The 21,942-nt window shown below is 45.3% G+C and overlaps 1 long non-coding RNA gene across 2 annotated transcripts; it reads right to left on the reverse strand.

Annotated features, from left to right (window-relative positions):
* Window positions 1-707: 707 nt before the first annotated feature.
* On the reverse strand, window positions 708-20,934 carry LOC109310010. 2 transcript variants are annotated; one of them, XR_002101113.1, is made up of 3 exons: window positions 20,865-20,934; window positions 16,092-16,216; window positions 708-1,027 (listed from the first exon to the last, which is right to left on the reverse strand). It is a non-coding gene; the product is annotated as an uncharacterized LOC109310010 (long non-coding RNA). The 2 variants fall into 2 exon arrangements; XR_002101112.1 differs by lacking the exon at window positions 708-1,027 and adding an exon at window positions 3,309-5,302.
* Window positions 20,935-21,942: the final 1,008 nt, after the last annotated feature.

Genomic DNA, 21,942 nt, shown 5'->3' on the forward strand with positions numbered 1-21,942 from the left:
ATTGACAGTGCTGTATCTTAAAGGTAGCAAGGTGTTGCTTTGATAGTATATTGCTTCTTTCTGACTGGGTGAGTGGAGGCGGTGGGTAAGATCACTAAGTCCTGCCTATCTGTGCTGGAATTGTTACTTGCAATATCCAAGGCAGCTTTTGATTTCCATAAGACAGGGGTGTCAAATGTGTGGCCTACAGGTCAGATCTGGCCCATGGAGTCATGTCACCTGGCCTGCATGTCTTGTAGGGCAAGTGAGGGCCAGGCCCACCACTGAAATTTCAGCATGGATCTCTGCTGGGGACGTGTGTGGACAATGGAGGATGAACAACAGCTTTGTTAGCCCCCACAGCTCCCTGATGCCACTCACCCCACTGCCACATCTGGATCCAGCCTGCATGTTTTGGATCTGGTCAGGTGAGTTTGATGCCCCTGACATAAGAGAATATTAGAATTGGTAACAGCCAGTGGCCAAAGTGCTTCTTGTTCTTTTGTATGACAGAAATGGTGTTCATATCTTTATCTTTGTGCACTTTGGTGTTATTGTCAATTTGGGAGCTCTTGGCTGTCAGTGATGTTACCAGGGTTAGGGTGGCCATCATAGAGGACATTCTGGTTTTTTGCTACTCTGTCCTTTGTCCTCTATTGATATGAAACCAGATGCCTTTATGTCCTCTATTTTTCTTTTCAAGAGAAAAACAGAGGACATAAAAGGTGTCCAGTTTCATATCAACAGAGGACAGAGGACAACCGGACTGTCCTCTATGATGGCCACCCTACCAGGGATCACTACGTGGAAGTGGCTCTTGTCAATCCCTGCCAAAGTGCTTTTGCCTGAGCAGAAATGTACTGGTCTTGCAAAACATCTGCTGCAGGTAGGGCTTAATAAAGCTACAAGTTAGCCACAGGTAAATAAAACAGCAGTTCTGTTACCTGTAACAACAGCTCATGTGCAGCCTTGGAGAGCAGAACCCATTTTGTGTTTGTGCAGTGCCCAGCACAATAGGCTCCTAGTTGGAGTCTGGGATTCCTGGATGCTGTGGCAATACAAACAATAATAAAGTAATAAAAATCATAAACATAATAGGAATATTTATAAATAATTGAGAAAGACTGACTTGGCCAGGACTCCTGGGTTACCATATCTCTCCTCAAAATGGATTTGTAAAGACTTTATTTCCCACCAGTGCATTGTTCCCCTGCCTGGTTGTAGCAGGAGGCTGTGCACTCCTGCTACTTTAGGAGAAGGCAGGCTGCCTGAGAAGCAGCTTGTAGGTGTGCCAGGGGGCAGTTAGGAGTCACATGGCCTACAGGGACTGGGCTATCAAGACATACCTCCAGAGCTGGAGCTAGGAAGGTAGGCTAGCCCTGAGAGCTGTGGAGAAAGGAGCTTTTGGGCATCAGGGTTCCTGAGTAACATCTGAGCTGGGGTAAGCAACTCTAGTGGTTTGTGGAAGGGACTAAGAGGAGGTAAGGAGGTTCTCAGCTGGCCCAGGGAGAGAGGGCCCAGAGAGACAGCAAAGGATCCAAAGATAGAACGGGTAGGGCTAGGGTGCCCATAGGCTTCACAGGCCTAGGAGCGGGGTCAGGGTTTAGGAAGAGCTGAAGGCCAAGAAGGGCCATAGCTGAAGACTGACAAGGCTGGAGACCTCATGTGTCTTAACTGGTGTAGGACTGTGGCCAGAGTCTAAGGGGAAGGACTGAAGCTGCAGCCAGAGACCAAGGGGGCCAGAGTGCCCATAGCCCAGAGAGGGGCTGGTGCAAGGATGGATAGAGCCAAGAACCTGTACCCCATAGGGTGGCTATGATTTGATTAAGATGTGACATCTGTGAGGCATAGGCGTGGGTGTTGGGGAGGATGGAGCCTGTGTAATTGACCCTTAAAGTGAAGAGTGGAGACACCTGAGCTTGGGAATGTGAGATCAAGCTTGGGAAGCCCTGGGGCAGCCTCCCCTTTTCTGAAAGATAAATACATCAAGGTGTGGCAGGTGAGGGGAAGGGAAGATTGCTCAAAAGACAGTGAAGTTGGCAAGGGCTGAGGGGGCTCCAGGGGCATCATGGAGAGGGATCCTGTTATACTGGTATATGAAAAGGGGAACTTAATTCATTGTTTCAGTTGAAGACTTTTGCTAATACTGCCTCCTGTCTCTTTCATCCTAAACGGGGCCTATTTTGCTGGACATTAGATAAATGTGTGGTGAGAGACAGGCCCAGCCTCAAAGAACTTACGATCTAAAGAGGGAAAGAGTAGGAGGCACTGTAAAGATAAGACCAAAATCTTCTGGCTTTTAGGTCAGGGCCCTATCCATGATAATACATCATCACCCACGAAGTGAGGATCATTGTTCTACTCTTGCACATGACAATCTGCATGGAAATCCACCTGTGCCAGTGTGCAGTAATATAAGGCATCTTTACACATGCTCTGGAGTGGGGGTGGGTTAATTAGAGTGGCTCTGAGAGCAGCTCGAACTAAAGCACCTGCAGCGTCATGTGTATTCAGCATCCCACTTTTTGAAACAGTGGCAGGGATGCTTTAACTAAAGCTCGTTCCATGAGATTTAGTTAAAGCATCCCTACCACCACTTTGAAGCACAGAGATGCTGAATACAAGTGATTGTAGAGACTGGTAGAGTGTGCTAATTAGTACTCTCCAGTAAGCTTAACTAATTGAGTCTGGTCCAGCATGTGCTAATTAGCACACACCAGAGCAGACGTCTGGCATGTCTATAGGTGCCCATAGACCCCTCCCTTTCAGCCTCTACATACCGCTGTAGGTTTTTGGTGTGTGCATGGGGTGGGGTTCTTCCCTGAATTAAAAGTCCTACAATAATTTGAACCTCCGTTTCCTGGTACCTCGGGGACACCTGGATGGGCAGGCACTTTGACACAAAACAATCACAAAACTGAAACTAAATTCTCCCAGGATTACACTTCACTCCAATGGTACTAAAGGTACTTGCAGAAAGGAGACCAATGCAGCCTAGAAAAAAAGGCAACAGAGGCAGTTAATAGGATGGGGCTCAAGTTGCCATGTGATGATAGATGAGACAAACCTGGGTTATTTAGGATGGAAACAGGAAGCGCTAGAAGGAGTGTGACAGTGCTATGTAAGCTGAGCAGGAAGATGAAAGCCAATCCATCCCACCCTTTTATGCTATCCCCAAATACAAAAACCAAGGAATTGATGTGAAAGTTATAAATGGCCAGCCAGTTTAGAGGCAATAAAAGGAAACGAGGTATCCTGTAGCACCTAACCACCATGGGACTTCATGGCCTCTCTGGACCATGGACTCAATGTATGTGGGTGGCTTTTTAAAAGCAATATCTCTTTCTATAGCTAATAATAACATTTGAAGCCATGATGGTGACAACCACAGCTCCTGAGGCTGGGCATCCACAGTCCAGGATCTCTCAAAACTTCTCCCTGCCCTGTACAACACTGCGCAGTGGGTTGGAATGGCGCACTATGTTGCATACCCTCAATATCCCCGATGGAGGCAGAGAATTCCAGACTAAGCAGCTGATAAGATGCATTCTGGTGGTTTGGATTTCCTGATATGCCCTCCTCCTCCTCTCAGTCCTTCATCTCTCAAAACAACTGTAAACACTTGCTTTGTTGTCCCAATTCCTTCCCCAGATTCACAGGTACTAAGTCCTGAAGGACTGCTTCATGAGATGGACTGGTAACTCATCCTCATTCTGGAGGGTGGCTAGTCACACAGATCAAGCCAGGCTGGATAGGGTAAGGGGTCCTTTGCCTCTCTGTAAGCTTCACTCATGTGCAGAACCTTGGCAACCTACAGCTGAATCTCGAGGCTGGCTTGGATGAGTGCCACTTTACATGTGGTTGAAGGGGTGAGAGTAAAAGTCACCTGCCCGTACTCACTTTGGAAATGGGCCTGGACCATCCACATCTGACCTTCCTTAGTCCCAGATATTAAGGTCCAGTTTAATTTGGCCTATTATGGAGTTAGGTACCACTGTAACATACAGGTCTGAATTGCCACACCCCCACTGCTCACAGGGACTTGATTCTGGAATTTGCTTCAAGCCCAATCAAGCAGCTTACACAGCATAAGAATCCCCTGGCCAAAATGCTGAAGGAGGACCTTTTGTTTAAGCAAGAAGTAGCCCCTCCTTGGCCCATCCAAGCCCCTAAAAGGCACAGGAGATGCCTTGAATGTCCAGAAATCCTAGGTTCAGAGACTAACACCCTGCTCACGAGCCATGCCTGTGTGGTGCAGCATGTTCTGGACGATGGAGCAGCACTGGAGACCTTGCCTTGCCCTACAATGTTCCTGCCCCCTGTCCCAGAGGACAGAGCCTCTGGTGGATCCACTGCCCCTATCCCTGGCCTTCCCTATCCCCAGGCAGACTGCATTAGGCTCTATGGTGCACCCCCTGTACCATGGACAGGTACCAGCTCACCAATGTCTGTGACCCTCCAGACCAAGAAAAGTTTGGGGCTTTCATCCCAACCTCATAGTGGAGGTGGCATTACCATAAGCCAACTCCCAGTTCCCAGAAACCTTGCCTCCTACTCCGCTGTGAAGCCTGAGACAGCCTGACAAACTGGTTTTTGTGCTGCAGCCAGCACTGCCGTGCCGTTGCTATGTTTTGCCATGGGTAAGCAAGGCCCATTTCTCATTTCAGGCAGTGACGTGAGCTGTGTAAATCTGGAACTGGTTAACATGGGCCGCAGCATTCCAGAGAGAGCTTCTCCTCTGAGTTCCTGTTTGGCTGAGCAGCCAGCTTCTCTCATTCCTCTCCCAGCACCCAGATAGCAGGACCGCAAGAAAACCAGCAGAAGAAAGCACAGCAGCTGGTTCAAACTGCAGAGGGTTCCTGATGTCATGGAGAACAGTTGGGTCAGATATGTGGGGGTCCAAAGGGCCATGCTTGGATCCGATTCAGAACGTTTTCTAAGAGACAAAGCAGAAGACTGAGGCTTCACCCATTTTCATTTCTTTGTGGGCAAATCAACTAAAACCTTGGTTAGGTCTTGGCTTCTTCCTCTTCCAAACAGAAACAGCAATTATGGCCTCTCACAGGAGGCCTGGAGAACCAACTGAGGAATATAGCATGTGCTGAGATCCACAGATGGAAGGTGTACAGGACTGTGAAGGAGTCCAGCCTTTGGTCTTAAGAAGCCAGTGATAAATAAAAAGGGCTGGCCCACATTGTAACGAAATCTCATGGACCTCCTCTGTAGCAGAAGCATGCAACACTCAGGCCTGTGTGGTAAAAGCTTCAGTCTTTTCCATCTTCTTCCTTGGGAGTGGAGGCTCCACAGAAATGGAAGGCATGACCTAGTGGGAGGAATCATTAATGTCAGGATTATTAGTAAATCTCTGCATATTGCCCTGCTCCTGGTGAGCCAGCCCAGGACCAGCTTCCTGAGATACAGAGACTAAGGCATGGGGGCAGGAAGGTTTTTCAAGGGCTCACTTCACACTGCCACTGAATTAAGAGCATTGTTCTTTTACCACCCCCTTTTGCCAGCTCCTTCTTTATAAGGAGAAATGTAGGGGCTGCTGCTGCTGACCAAAGTCTTGCTGGGATTGCACAAACGCTCAGCTCTGTTGTGTTTGTGGCTGGTTTTTGCCAACGTTACTAGGGTACCAGGAGTGACTAATTCTCTCCGAACTTTCAGTTTCAGCCTCGAGCACTATATTTCTAAAGGACCTGGGAACTGGGGTAGAACTTGCAGACAGCTGGGAGCTGCATCAATCTGTAGTATGCACACATAGATTGCTCTAATATTCTGCAGTGCTTTCTTGCACTTTTAGGATGTACTGCAGGGTTCAACCTGCCACTTCCTGAGGCCACTTTGGGACTCAAAAAGGAGATCTGGAAAGAGGCATTCACCCGCCTGCACCTTTCATTGCGGCTTTAAAATAACAACAGGAATATTATAACAGAAAAATGATGAACATCCTCGTGCGGTCTGTTCTAAGAAGTATAACAGAGAGCTGATTGCTTCCAGAAGGCAGATGATAATCCTTTTATATAACAGCTTATATTTTCAAATCACTCCTTGGACACTAACTCTTTAATCCACAAATAAGAAATGCAAGAGGTACACCTGCCCAGTGGGATTGGTGCACCTGCCTTCTGTATCTGGGGAACATGGACTGTATCTGCATTTTAGGTCAATGAACCCACGACATCCATTTTTCTGCTTTCCTATGACTTGAAGGGTGAAGATAAGTCTTGATGATACCAGCATGCCTCTTTGCTGTCCTATGCACTTAGAATACCCGGAGAGGCTGGGGCCCAAACACACTGGAAAAGTACAGCAAGTGCAAGAGGTCATCAGACGAATGCTTTTGGGAGGAGTTTGCTTCCCCATCTCATGTGAAAAGAAATGTACATCTGGAAATCTGCCATGGAAATGGGTTTCAATAATAGCCGGAGCTCCCTGAGGGACTCTCCTGGAGACTGGCTCATGTGATGGATGGGGGGGCAAGGGGGGAGGAGAGGGGTGACGTGCCAGATCCTTGCTCAGTTATGAATGGAATGTCTCCAGCTCCCTTCAGGAACTCTGTGTTCCTTCCTGAGATATTAACGTCACCAGCTCCCTGCAAGGAGCACAGGCAGGAAAGCGCGCGCTGCCCTTTTGGTTCCCACCCTCCTTTGCGCTAGATCCTGTTTTCTTGACCCCACATAAACAATTCCTCCTTTCAGAAGCAGGAGATGAGGGAAATGAATGGAACAATGGCAACAGGTTGCCCAATCTAGGCTGATTACCAGCTAAAGCGATTAGCTCCCAAGCCCAGCTGCTCTCGCAGTCCAAGCGGCAACGAGGACAAGCTGGTTCTCAGGACAGGCAATTGCACTGGGATATAAATCCTGCAGGCCTTGTCAGTGGAGGGTCTTTTCCTTTTGCTTGGACATCTGGTGGTATAAGGAAACTCACAAAACTAATGGGTTTGCATGATCAACCACTGAAGACCAATATCACCTGCTACAGTGGCATAGCAAACCCTTTCTAGTGTAGGCAAGGCCCTAGGTCAGGGGTTGTCAACCAGGAATACATGTACCCCGGGGGAACTTTGAAACAGGCTAGGGGGTACACATGGGCATACAGGGACGGAGCACTGCCACCCACCACCCTGCACTGCCACTTCCCAGGAGCAGGGCGTGGGGGGAGGGGACTGAGGGCAGTGGCGCCCCTCTGGGGGCTGCACAGGCACCGCCCAGACAAAGGGGGCTGGAGCTTGCATGCAGCCATCGCCATCCACCACCCTGAGCTGCTGTGTGCAAGCATTCTTCACCCCCTTACCCCCACTCCACCAGAAGTATACCTAGAAGGAGTACACTCCTTAAAAAAGGTTGAAAACCCCTGCCCTAGGTAAACAGCTCCTGTCCCTTTATTTGACAGCTGAATCCAGCTTCTGCCAATTCACCCCAGTTACTCTGTAAATCACAGTCTTTCATTCTTCTCTATGAAGGCCATATTTTACCCATTAGGGGAGGAGCCCAGTGCACAGTTCTGCACTGTTCTCATTTCAAGCATGATAGTGGAAGCCAGACCAGACAGGGCCCCACTTGTTCAGACACTGAACAAACAACAGGGGTTCCTGCCCCAAAGAACAAGTCCAGGTGCCACTGTGCACTTGTAGCACCACTGGGCAGAAGGAATGGTGCTCTGTGCCCACAGCTGTGAGCCCACCAAAAACATCATAGATGACAAACTAAACAGACAATGGTTTCATAGGCGAATAATGTCTAGAGAGAAAACTACCGCTGGGTGCCTGGAATGAGTCATGGTAAGACCCTCATAAGCTGCTTTTCTTAACAGATCTACAAACACAAGTAATCCAAAGAGCTGGAAGTCAGTGCACTGCAGCTGTGTCTCTTGCCCCTGTAGGGACTCTTCCAGTGCAGCTGCCCTCTCCATTGCCCCCAGTACAACCACCCGTGTTGTGGGCACTCCCTCACGGCAGCCACCCTCTTCTCCGGTCTCTCCATTGCTCCTGCTTCCTGCACTGGCAGTGCATCCTGTGGGCGCTCCCTCATGCAGAAGCTTGTGCCAATTGGTTAGCAAACTTAGTGGGTAGGACAGCAATAGGCTTTTTATAGAGCACAAGGCTCTGGACATTACTGAGAGGCCCCTGTGTCCTGGGCCCTGTTTGACTGCACAGCAAGAGGTAGCAGCGGCTCACACGACTTGGGAAGAGGATAAACATACCGCAGTGTCCACCAGGCAACAGGGCAAACAGTGGAGCATGTCTGTAAACAGAACCATGGCCCCATCATTCCTGACAAGTGACTGTACAGTTGGCAATGGCTGCGCTATGGAGGCAGAGCAGGCTGAGCTGTCCAGGTTGCTCTTCTTGCACACCCGTCCCTGGCTGGAAGGACTAAGCCAAGCATTTCACATGCAAACCATCCACCCGCTACCAGGAGTGTCTTTGGGAGGGGGCCCAAAGTTGTGTGCACAGCTGTCATCAGCCAGCATGGCTTCAAGTGGAGTGGGGGGTAGGGGGGAAAGGGGAGGGAGGGCAGAATGAGGACTGAAACTACAAGTGGGGGCTGCAGGCCAGCCTGCAATACATCACAGGAGATGTAAGATGGTGCAGGTCTGGAGGAGAGAGATTCTATGGACTACAGGGCACTGGCAACTTTGGGGTAGGAGGGGCACAGAATGGGAGTAACTCTCCATAGATAATGCAGTTACATAATGGGCCTGATTCTCCTCTCCCTCATTCCAGGTGAAGTCATTTACGTGGGCACAATGGTACAGCCAGCTAGGGTCTACAGCTGACCTTGCAGTGTCACAGCACAAGTGACAAGGCAGTAGGGAATCAGGATTAATAGAATCTAAGGGCCAGAAAGCCTTTTAGGGGAGTGATATGATCCTTCAGAAGGAGGGAAAACAAAGATGAGGTCAATTAAAAAAGCAGCAGTGGTGGACTTTATCCCTGCCATGGGCATAGGCAGAAGTTGGCATGGAATTCAGAAACTCAGATGCAAAGAGACGATTAGCTTATTAACACTGCAAGAGGGGATGAGAGGGGAAATGGCTCTTCGGGAGTCAGTCTGGCTCTCAGTTTTACTGATTCTCATCTGAGTGTGCACAAGCACCTCAGTGCCTGTGAAAAAGGTCCTGTAAGACGGAAACTCTAAGGGTATGTCTACCCTGCAGTATAATGTAGCAGTATCCAAACAGGTTTTAAATTGGTTAGCTGGGATACTAGCACCAGTTTTGGCACAGCAGCATAGAGTTCAACACAGGCTAATTTATCTTAATTGACTATGGATGCAGCATAGACATATGCAGGCAAGTACAATTTCTCCAGGAACATACTGACCCTCAATAACCATATAGTCTTTCACATTGCCAGTGTAGGTAGATATGGGCTGGGGGAAACATGCAACAAGGAGCTCAAGTTCAGTGGGATTTAACAGTCCAAAAGAAGTGCCCTGATCAGGAATTGCATCCTCAGCCACTGACCCATCTTCAGCTTCCTGCAAACATGCCCCAGGCTTTGATCCTGAGCAACAGCTTGATGTTACTGAGCTTCTGAGAAACAAGAATAACCTGGCAGCCGAGATCAATGGCCTCTTCCCTGCCATTCAGAAATCAATCAGTTCCCTATTAAAGGTCTATTGTACCACGCTGAATATAAGCCTAGGATCAAGGAATCCCCATGTTCTAAACCTTCTTTGACTTCCTCTTTGGACTTGGGCAAGTCATAACCTCTCTGGAGTCAGTTTCCACGTATGTGAAATGCAGGCAGTACTTCCCTAGATCACTGGGACTGTAAGGAAAGATTGTCTATACATCGCTAAGTATAGGACACTCATATCTTCATTCCAGCTGTAGTCCTGCATTCCACTCTCTTGCTCTCCTAAAGGGACATTCATTTGAATGGCTTCACCAAGCTCTGCTATCTCCTTTGCTGAGTCCCCTTCTCCAGCCATCACCTGGTCTCATGCAACTGCAGCTATCAGCTGCCCACCACAGCACCCTGCCACTCGGCTCTTCTGTGACATCCAGTCTATCAGCACTGATGACTTCTTGTCTATCCTAGGCCCTCTGCTCCTCTTCTCCCATTATTGTGATTGTTGATTTTCTCCATTCTTCACCTCCCTTCACCATTGGCTTTTACACCCTTCCCTTCCAACACAAGGTTCACCTGCTAACTTCCAGCCCAAGCTCATGTACAGCATCTCCTCCTTCTGCTCCTGCTCCTCCTGTGCAGTGGAATGTCTTGAATCTCTGTAGCACCCACTCTCATTCCTTCCCTTACTCTTCTCTTAGACCTCTCACTCTCCTTCTCTTCACAACACAAACATGCTTTGGTCTCATCTTACAAACCCCAGCTTCAAGCCTACTTGCTCCATCCTTCTTCACATACCTTTGTTAGGAATCCTACAAAAACTTGATAGCTAATCACCTCCTTCGCGCCTGTTTCTCTCTTCTCCCCCAATTTTTGACAACCATTGGATGTCCTTAGCCTTATATATAGATTGCAAGTTGAACACAAATGATAATAATAATTTATTGTTATCATCAGATCATTAAGTCTGGAAACAAGCCACCACAGAATTTTCCCACCCCTTGCAGTTATTTCCCTAATGGGTTCCAGCACTGGTTTCAGGAAAACTTTATGGATTGGATTTTCAAAAGCATGATTGATTGTTTTTGATTATTGATCGAGTAGTTGCCACTGAAGGAAATGGCAAAACTCTCATTGACTTCAATGGGAACAAATTCAAGTCAGTGGCGAGTTCTTTAAAAAAATCCACCTTGAAAATGTATTGCATATTCCATTAGACATGAACTGGTGGATTTGTGCTCTGCCAGTGCAGCATACTCTGCTTTTTACCAAGGGCAACAATATTTTACCCTTCTATTGCTCTTTACAGAAGTGTCTCAAAGTAATCTTATGCTCATGAACTAATTAACCCTCAGAACATGGGCATAGTGGCAGTATTATTTTCATTCTATAGAGAAATAAGCTGAGAGGCATGGAGAGGGAAATGATTTACAAAAGTAAAACACAATTATTAGAAAAATCCAGAGGTCTTAACTCCCAGCCATCTTCTCTCCATTAGATCATGCTTCTTTCTACAGCTACTTCCTACGTTCTACAAAAAAATAATGATACTGTCTCTCTCCCACCTTCTATAATTTACCCTGGATGCCTTTCTAAAAAGCCTGCTCTCATTCAGTCAGAAGTATGGTTTGTATTATGCAAGATGTCAGACTGGATAATCAAAATAGTGTCTTCTGGCCTTAAAAATCTGTGTGTCTTTACAGCTGCTGCCATTAGCAACAAGGAAAAGTCAGCTAGCTCGAGACTGGCAAACTGAGTTTGATGGTCTCCTACAAACAGAGCAAATTCCCTTTCTAATTCTATTATTCACTCCTTTCTTGTGTGGTTTGGTGTTAGCTGGAAGGGAAGTGTTGCAATTAGTTGTTAGTTGGAAGGGAGGCAGGCGGTATTAAAGCAGGCAGTATTAAAGCAGGCCTGATCAGAAATTACTAAGTGGAAAATTTTCTTCCAGTCTCAAAAGACCACACTCTTCTCCAAAACAGCATCTCACAGGAAAACCTGCCACCTGTCTTGTTTTAGGACAGATCTTTTGGACACAACAAGTTTTTCAACTTAGAGAAAAACCTTGCTAGGTTAGGCATGGGGGACCTTTCCTACCTGGACATGTCTCAGTCTTAGGGTCTTATGGGTGTGTGCTTCAGGCACCATTAATGAGCAATATTATAAGTGTTGAGTGGCTCCTGTATTAGATTTGAAAAATATTATCCTGAAAATGTTATTTAAGTACTTAGAAACAAGAACAGTGGATTCTTGGACACTTTTAAGAAACAATATACTGTATTCAGATTATTTAATTTAAAGACTCTGTGGCAGCCTCTTCATCAGTGCTGAGAAAATGCTAAAAACTTCAGAGCCACACTCCCAAATGCAGGCATGTTGGTTCCATTGGCAAAACCCACAGCTGCCTAGAAAAAATGGGGGTCTCACTGCTGTACAAGTCACACGTGTAACTTATACTTGCAGTGTAGGTTGCTACATTTACCAGTTGGGCCCTCAGTGGACAGTTGCCTGGAAATCTGGCCTGTCCCCTGTGGGAGGAGAAGCAGATCAGAAAACTACCTTATTTTGTGAATGTTCTGTACCTACTGCACTGGAGCCCTCATCTCACCTGGGGCCTCTCAACACTACCTGAACTGCAAACAATAAATACATAGCTACCATTTATTCATAATTTTAAGTATCTCCCCAAAGCCATGGTAAGGAAACAACATTTTGCTGCTTTTGAGAGTCGGTTGGTTTGGAGTGAGAGGTGGGTGCAGAAAGGGGGATGCCAGCTGGCAACATGGCAGCTCTGAATTTATCTTCCTTATTCATCATAGTTTTGCCCTTGTTAAATGTTTGCTCTCATGTTCTGTTTCAAACAAATGCACATCCCTCCAGTGCCCTCAGAAAGTGCCAGTCTGTAAAATGAAACCTGGGCTTATTAATTCCTGAGAAGTGAGAGTATAGTTGGCAATGACAATTTAATGACAGCAGAGAACACCAACCTTCCCATGTTTCTAATCTGTTAACTCTTCTTTCCTCTTTTTGTACCTCTTCTCTGCCCTTATCTGGGTGGATTATCTCTGTAGCTGATGTGAAACCAAAAACCAGGCGTTTCACATGAAAAATATCCACATCCTCCAGGAAGATTATTTTGGGCCAGGAACTGAATGAACTAAACTTGGGATCTAGCCCAGGTCTATTAAAAATAGTTCAGCATGTAGCCCTGGGTGCCATGTGCCATTCTGCCATCTGTGCGGACAGACACATGGGCTTACCAATGAGCAAGCTTGCCACAAAGTTAATGCCATAAATGACCAAAGTGCTTCCAGTTGCACCAATTGGCAGCTGGCACATGGAGGAGAGGTGGGGACCACTGAGCTGTGTCATGATTACGTCCCAGCTAATGTCCTATTTCTCTTCTCCCTTCTCTTCCATAGTCCTCTCCCCCTCCCTCCTCCAACCAGCTCGCATTGAATTTCACATTCCAAGAGCTTATGGAATGCATTAGCACCAGATAAAAGTACAACACACCCTAATGTAGGCCCCTGACGTCAACCATCCCTGGAGTTTGGAAGGGGAAGCTGTAAACGGAGGAATGAAGGGAGGTTATGAAAGACCATCTTTTTTTGGCTTCCATGTACAAGTTTCAAAAAATTAAGAAGAAAGAGGAAGTGCTGAAAGTTGGGATTAACTCTGTGCAGAGGTGTCCACTGACTCTCAGAGGGAGGAATCTATCCAAAGAGAGAAAACAGCAGGAGACCAAGACTGAAAGCAGGTTTTATTCTTGGAGACTGCTTCCTCCCTCACCCCAGGCCACTCCTGATCCATAGGAAGGGGTGGAAACTAGTATTTGATATGCTATACAATATGCTACACAGCTGGGTTTTTCAGAGGCTCCTGGGGACAATAAAAATGTCTGAGAACTATGTTTATGTAACTGGGATTCTGAGCAGATTACAGCAGGAAACATAGCTTTAGGTTGACCATGCTGTAGCTTTTTACCAGGCACAACTATGCTGGCCTGTCTATACATACTGAGGTTTCTAATGAGCCTTTTGGGAAGACCCCAACACTTCTCCTGGCCTGTGCTGCTGCTGCAGCCCATGGATACTCTTATATGTGTTGCCTCCTCTTGCTGTAAAAAACACTTTGAGATATCTTCTCAAACAGAGACTCAGGAGATAGAGAACTGGCTAAGTCCATTATAAGGACACAGTTGAGTAATGCCATTTACACAGAAAAAAAAACTTGACCAGGACCCACTAACATTGAAACTCTGAGCGAGATAGGGACTCTGTGTATGTGGACATAGACCATGTCTGCAGTCAACTATATTACAACACAACAGCACTTCTGATTTTCAAGTTGAAACAATTCAACAACAACAAAACACCCTGGATTTAAAAAATGGAGTTTATCAATAACTATCAGGAAAAAAAACAAAAATTGTTATTCAGTTTGTATTGACTTCACCCTCTTATGACTATAATTTGTTTATATTGGCTTGTATCTAACATTAATTCATACTAGGTACTTTAAATTCTGGATTTCTATTCCATGTGCTATATACAAGGAGAATTATACATGTGTGTGGGTTTTTAAACCAGACTTTATTACAAACTATGGACATAATTTGTTAAAGAGCTCCATAGTGCAAAGCCCCAGACAACTATGTCAATGATTATCAGGATTTTGCTGTGGAAGAAGACAAAGGAAAGAAGAAAGTACTAATGTGCAAGTACTACAGAGCTACAATACATACTATCAGGACAAAAAACATTTACTAGATGTTTGCAGATGCTCAGCAAACCCATATAAAACCCAGAATCAAACCAGGCACTTCTAGTGTTGCAACCCAGTTGTCAAGTACTGACTCTGTGACAAGCCTTAAAAGCAAACTGAGGAAGAAATGCATTTTGGCAAGTACCTAGAAAAAAATCTTCTTGCTACAACTTAGGAAAAGCAGAAGTCCTGAAAAAGCCTGATGCATACACATTTACAGACAGCTTGATTGCCAAAAATGAACAAACATCTCGTTACATAACAACTAAACTAGTGATTCTCAACCAGGGTGCCACGGCAGCCTGGGTGTCTTGAGAGTCTTTCAAGGGCAGTGCCACAGTGTTTTGTTAGGTGTACAAACATAATTCACAAGATAAATCCTGAGTTTTCACATAGGACTCTACCATGTTAAAAACATTCTGACCTGTTGTGGTCTTCCTGAGTTTTTTGAAACAGAAATTTTTTTCTACTATCTTTCTGCAGTCAAAAAAAGAGTGAAAACTAAGAGCTGGCATTTTCTGAGGGGTGCCTTGAACTTATGGAGGGCTACCTCAAGTCTATGAAGGGGTGCCTTGAGTCTAAAAAGTTTGAAAGCCACTAAACTAAACATTACAGTACAGATGGGACCTAATTATGGTTCTAGAACAAGGTCAAAATCCTGGACAGTCCAAAGCTTTAGGATTACAGGGAAGATTGTACACTTTCTATACTATAACATTTAACTAAGTTCTTACCAGGTTAGAAAAAAATGATACCATTTTTTTTGTGTGGTTATAGAACCTATGTTTTTAGATGTCTGTTTTTAGATGTCAGATGACAGAAATGACAGGGACCACATCAACATGTAATCATCCTGTGGGGAAAAAATCTTTCTGCATGGCCTCTCCAACAGCCTCTGCATTGTCCAGGTCGTATGATATTGGAAAGGAGTTGGCTAGTGGGGCTAGCCACTCACACAGGGCAGACAGGTCCAGATCAGCATGGCAAACAGGGGATTAGATTAAAACCAGGGCTTTAGGAGAGGTAGCAGAGAAGAAGAGCATGAAGTAAGTGATGACCCAGCCTATCTGCCTCTGGCTGGCATCTCCTGGTGTTTGCTGGTTGAGGAAGGTCCATGATTCAGGAATGAGAAGAATATGAGGCCATGTAGGAGTGCACTCCATCCTTAATGATTTCTTAAGATCCCCTATCAGAGCCCTCAAGAGTCCTTCTGAACTCCCAGATTATCCTCTTCATTTCCCTAGTGGATTACTAAAACCCCTTCCTACACTCGTACTCTCTATGACTATACTGGTTCCTTGAAGATCTCTTTATTTTATCCTGGGATACATCCTACTTCCTTGAGACTCTGGATTCCCACAGAACTGTCTATACAGGACAAATGAGTTGGTCTAATAAAATATACTAGATTTACCCAAAGAACCTTGTCTGCCATTAGCAGGAGCTGGAACTTACCTGTGGGCTGCAACACATGTCTCATCTCACCCACTCATCCAAATGTGAGCAGTGTCAAGAGAGGGAAAACCCAGTACTACTCAGTTCTCTGTCTAGCAGGAAATGCATGCAAATCTAAAAGCTTGAGAGAGCCATTCAGGAAACTCCCCATTTCATAGGGAGCTAATTCAGCAAGCTTCATGGGGATCTCAGACTAACCTCAGTCCCTCACTCATGCAACAGACAATGTCTGGGAAAGTGTGTAAGCCTGGTCTAGGGATCACCCAAAATGAGGCACAGACACAGAAGGAGCAAGAGTCTCACTAACCTCCTGTGAATATCTTCATCTCTATCCTGTCATGTCACACTTGACAACTGGGCAGCTCTTGGAATGGATCCTGACCCACAGAACAGGTTCATCCTTGGAGGCAACAGGGCAGGCTTCCTTTTTTCCTAAAGATGAAAGAAAGCAAAGACTCCTTAGTTTTGTTTTTAGTAAATAGTTTTATGAGGAAGGCACCTTCACAGTGCAAGCACTAAAGCTGTTAGTTTAGGGCCTACCTATGGGCCTTGGCCCCAAAACTACCCATTGAACAAAGGTCTGTATTCCTGTGCTTCTAAGATGGACTTTACTCCACAAAGAAAACCATCTTTAACCCAGGGGTTAGTATCATTTTTGGACAGAGTGCTAAAAACACCCACAACCTGGACTTGGAAAATGTTGGAATACCAGGATCAGATGGCGGGGGAGCCACAAGGGGCCTGATCTTATTATGGCAGCACAGCCCTGGACCCTTTCCCACCACCCACCCCGAGGCATGCATGCCAAGCAAAATGCTTTTGCGTGCCATGCTTTGACACCTGTGCTGGGGGTTGCCTACCCCTCCTTTAACCTCTGTTGTCCTGCATACTCTGGGACTCCAGGCAGACACTCTCTGTTGTTTCTTGACATGTAAATGAGTATTGTCCCAAATCTCACCCTTTCTTCCACCGTGTCCTTAATTTTATAAAACAAAGGTCTGGAATGGAGTTGCACTCCATATTGAGCCTCAGGTGGTATAACCTAGCATCTACTGAACTCCTACCAGCAGTGTCAATTGGTAACAGCTGAGGTTTTGGCTTATGTGCCTCTGGCCTGAGGTCCCCCATGAATTGCCAGGTCTTTAGGACTTTTTCCCTTTGGACTGAATGTCCTCGATCCTGTTCTTGCGTCTCAGTCTTTCAGCCTTTCATGCTCCAAATTTTAATTAACAAGAACCACCTGGTCCAGCTACCAGGCTGACTTTGCCAACAGCTCTGCATCTCTACAGTGTCCTGAGGCCCAACCTCAGTCACTGATTCATCAACACTGCAATAACTGTTTTGTCAGAAATGTAACTAGGTGTGAGCAAGGAGGACACCAAGATAAATGGGAGGGGCCCAAGAATGGTGACTGTCCTTATTGCTTGCCCAGCTACCACCACTGCCATCCAGGGTGCATAAGCTTGTTATACCTCTATGTCATGTTGAGGGTGTCTAGTTACCCCACAATAAAGTGAAAAGCCAGATTGATCTTGCAGGATAGATGGGACTAAACTGTATTTTAACCATATTCCTAACCTAGAAGGTTAGCTATAGCTTACTATATAGCTTACTGTTGCTATAGCTGTATAGATCTTAGCAGAGTCTAAAAACACAAAAATATTGGTTTAGTTCCAACTACACCATAACATCAAGCCATGTTTTAACCATGTTGAGGACAGCTATCTTGTAATCAACTGATCCATCATGAGAGTTGTCACAAGCTTGATGGAATGGTAAGGAAATGTGTTTTAAACTAGGTGTAAATGTGGCCACAGCCACATCAGCTTTTAACATGCTAGAACACAGCCTAGCAGATTACATCATTCTCAGAGGACGGCGCACAAAGAACCAGCCAAACTGGCTTAGCTTGGACGGTTTTTTAAACTCAATATAAAATGATTCACAAACTCAGGCACCTACAGAAAAGACCTGCCCCACTCCTGAAGACAAACAGAGGATAAGACAGGTGGTAACCAAAAGAACTAGATTTGCCTGATGTGTGATCATTATGTAATTTCCCTCTCCAGCAATTACCTGATGGCATAACAACTTGATGGCTTCTGCTGGGCTTGTCCCAAGGACAGCTTAGTAGGATAGTCCCTGAACTAATTCACTCAGTGACTTTCAAAAGTGCTGATTGCAAAAGGCAGGCAGGAGCTTTGTGACAGAGGAATTACCCCACATGCATCTAATCCAGGGCTCTGCAAGTATTTATCACATGACAGTTAGGTACATTGCGTATGTTGTTTGCGCACTGTTTTATATGTTTTTGTGCGTATATGCAGTTTTTTTGCAACGTGTGCAACTGAGTGTAGGCATTACATGCTAGGTGCCCGTTGGTTGTGAAATTGTGTGCTTTCTGTCATGCTGTTGGTGGTGTGCTGTGTTCTTATTGTGTTGAATGTATGTGCTGTGTTATATATAGCCTCTACTTACATATACATTTGAGCACCATCCTTCCATTATTACATTCCAGGTCCTGCATACATTTCCTTACATCTTAGTGAGGCCCCCTCTGAAGTACAGACAATAGCTATTGTTTGGTTTTGGGGTAGGTGAGTGTGCTTCCCTGCTTGGCAACCAACAAAGCCAGGAGCCAGCTCCTGCGAACACTAAACATGCCTTTTATCACTGACAAATTAGTTTGCCAGCAACAGGAAGTGATGTTACTGCCATCCTCACAAAAGGGAAACTCCTAGTGGTTTCCATGGGGACATAGGCAACTGTGTAATTACAACTTTATATAATCTTAAAGGCACACGGTTCAGTTTTATGCCTTCCTCACTATAGAGGTAAAGGCCTGGTACATGGCCCTAAACCACCTCAGAGTGTAGCACAGACTGTGAAGGTCAGTGGAAGGTGGCTGTCAAAGCTACAGAAAGAGCGTATTGGGTGTCCTGAGCAAATGCCAATGAAAACCCTAAAGAACATATACCAGAGAGCAGAAGGGAAAAGACAAGCCTGATCATCTGGAGTAAACAGATATTTAAATCACCTAGGCTTCCTCCCCAGAAGACAGAGAAATGTAGTTAGCCATGTTAGCCCCCTGAAAATAACATTGCGAATTATATGCGTAAGACTGTCTTTCTCTGCCCTGTGTTTGCCCCAAGCCTCGATATCCTCTGTCTCACCACCTCTGCAGCTCAGCTTCCATCCATGCCTGCTCTTCAAACCGCCTCCCCTCATCTTTGCACGTGCCCTGGAGGTTTCCGCCATTCCTTGTCTTTCTTTTTAACAAAGCTTCTCTCAAGTAAATCCCACTACATCCTCCTCCCTCTCCCCCCAAATTGTGGTGCTAAAATAACAGCTGCTAGCACTTTCCATTCTGTCTGCAAGTCATCCCTCTCTTTTCCCCTTCTTTTGGACTCTAGACTCTTCATGGTAGGCCTGTATACTTCTCTGTACCCAGGACCATAACTATTGGGGGTGGGAGGGAGTGGAGCAAAATGCAGAAGTAGCAATCCCCCATGCTGCTGGCCTGGCTGGCACCCCATTCACTGCCCCTGCTCAGCATGCACAGCCACACAGCTATGCTCTGGCTGTAGCTGTAGACCACGTAGCACACTGGGATCCCAGCTTTACTTGGGCCAGGGGTGCCAAAGGAGATTACAAGCACAGAATTATGTTTGCACCTTGCAGAGGGAGTTTGAACTAACTGAAATTGGCTTGTTTTTAGGAAAGTGATTTTTGTCAAAGCAGCTCTCTATTTGTGCCCCTCTGTCAAGAACCTGTTTAAGTTTATAAAAATGGGTTGCCTCTCAGGTACTGCGTTTCATTGTTTTAAGTAACACATAAACAAGCCTTCCCAGATGACAGGAAGCAAAATTCTGTTTGAATTGTGATCAACAGGCAGATTTTTTTATTATTATTATTATCATTAGTTCCATGACTAGGGCTGCCAAGGTTGTATTTTTCCACACAACAAGCTTTGCTCTGCAGGTATAAAGAGACTCACATATTCAGAAATAGCTTTACTCATATTATAGGAAACACACCACTGGGCATAAATCCACGGAACAACAATACCTGCCAAGAGAATGTCTGTGCAAAAAGGAAAGGGGGCTGGGAGCCCTCTAGGTTTTGCAGAGTGGGGGACGATTATTTGATATCAGTCGAGTCTCACCTATGCAATGTATTTTAGGAGAGGAAGGGGCTCTTCAGTTCTTGGTGAGCAGGGATTTTAACTTTCCTTTTGCTATTCTATTTGTGTCCCTTGGGATCAGGTTGTGGCTTGCTGAATGCCTGCGTAGGATACTGATAACACAGCTGTTTCACCTGAGCTTCAGGCACAGCAGTGCATCATGTGAACGTTCAAGGACACCTTCTCCCAGGGGAGCAGCACTAGATTTTTAACACCGCCATTAACACTTCATGGGTCTCACAGGACTCTACACAGCAATACCCTGCATAGGGTCTGGCTTGGCAGTGGTTGTGGGATAAACAGCAGCCTGTACTTCACAAAAGCACATTTTTAAATGCTGGGCTCTAGAGCCTTCTTTATAGATAAGTTAATTCACTTCAGATGGACATTCAGGGTGAAACCCTACTCTCCTGTGCCTCTAGGACCGTACAGTTATCCAAGAGTAGGATTTGATACGCTGAATTTTAACACAGAGCCTGCCTTGCCTATGCCCTTCCAGGTGGGTAAGTCACATTTGTAGCTGTGGCATTCTCTACAACACAAGACTAGCATTGTAAGCAATATTAATAACACCACATATGGAGGGATGGAGGTGAGGTCATGGTTGTACCCACCCTCTGCCAACAGCTTCAGCTGGCACATGGATAGTAAAACAATAATTGTTGTCAGAACATTTCCAACACCACCCAGTAGGTGCTAGCTGACCTCATACCACTTCATTGTCTATTATAGTCACATTTTACCTTGAGGGGGAGGCAGACATTTTGATTAGCTCCTCCTTTTCTTTGTTACACTATACATAAAAGTAGAATACACTGTGATCTTAGTTACCTCACTGTAAATTCTGAATATTCATGCAAAGCTTAGCTTTGAAGTAAAATATAGCGAGGTCCTTACCTTTTCTCAACCCCATTTTTCCGTTGGGTTGATGGAGATGAGTCAAAGTCAACATTTTTTTCAAAACCTGGAGCAAAAAGAATTTGGTGCCACGTGAGAAATAAGATGTCTGCTTTCAACACGGTGCAGTTTCTTTGTACTGATGTTGACATGCCAAGATTTGTTTACAATGTGTTGTGAATATGGCATCTTATCTGGGGTACCAGAGATAATGTTGAGCAGCAAATAGGAACACTCAGGGAATGAAAATAATTTAAAAATTACCAGCCTGCTAGAGGCATGTATTATGAACATGGGACACTGTCAGCAGCAGGCCAATTTTTAGACTTATTCTTAACATCTTCAAGGCTAAGTAAAGAAGCCCTGGTCAGAAGAGACCTATTTTTGTTCACGGTAAGGTAGCCAGGTGTCAAATTCTCAGCTGGTGTAAACAGGTATAGTTATGTGGAAATCAATAGGACCAACATCAAGTTATGTAGCTGAGAATCGGACTTAAATTGCCCTAACGAAGCAGTGATAAAGTCTAGGTCTTACACCAATAACTGAACCACAGGCCTTGTGTTTGTATTAGTCCATAGTTTAGCTCAAAAGCAGAATCTAGCTAGCATAAACTTTTCACAACCATTTTTCCAGCTGTGTTGAGATGAGGAGGTTGAATGACTTGCCTGAGGTCAGAGTTGAACAGCAGGAAGAGAACCCAGGATTTTTCTACTGTGTGGTAGCCTGTAGCCTCCTCTGGGAGACATCCTAGAAAAGGTTTCAGCATAGGGCAAAGAAATACATAGAATAATAGTTTGAAGATTTCAATAGAAATATCATAATTTATTCTGTTTGTATAAAAAGTAGTAATTGTATAGCAAAACTATGTCTTCATAAGAAGAAATATATTATTTCACATCATAAATAAAAATCAGCAAACATACAACCCTTGGCAACTCAAAAAAGCACTCATCTGGTGCTCTCACGTCAGTGCTTAGGAAGTGGGAACTGTTTAAGATGTATTTACAGGATTACAGTACCAAAAAAAAAAAAAAAAAAAAAAAAGAGGTATTTGGTTTCTCTAGAAATGAAGCTTCAG

The sequence above is a fragment of the Crocodylus porosus genome, unplaced genomic scaffold (genome assembly GCF_001723895.1).
Source record: "Crocodylus porosus isolate Cpor-Errol unplaced genomic scaffold, CroPor_comp1, whole genome shotgun sequence".
Classification (NCBI taxonomy): Eukaryota; Metazoa; Chordata; order Crocodylia; family Crocodylidae; genus Crocodylus; species Crocodylus porosus.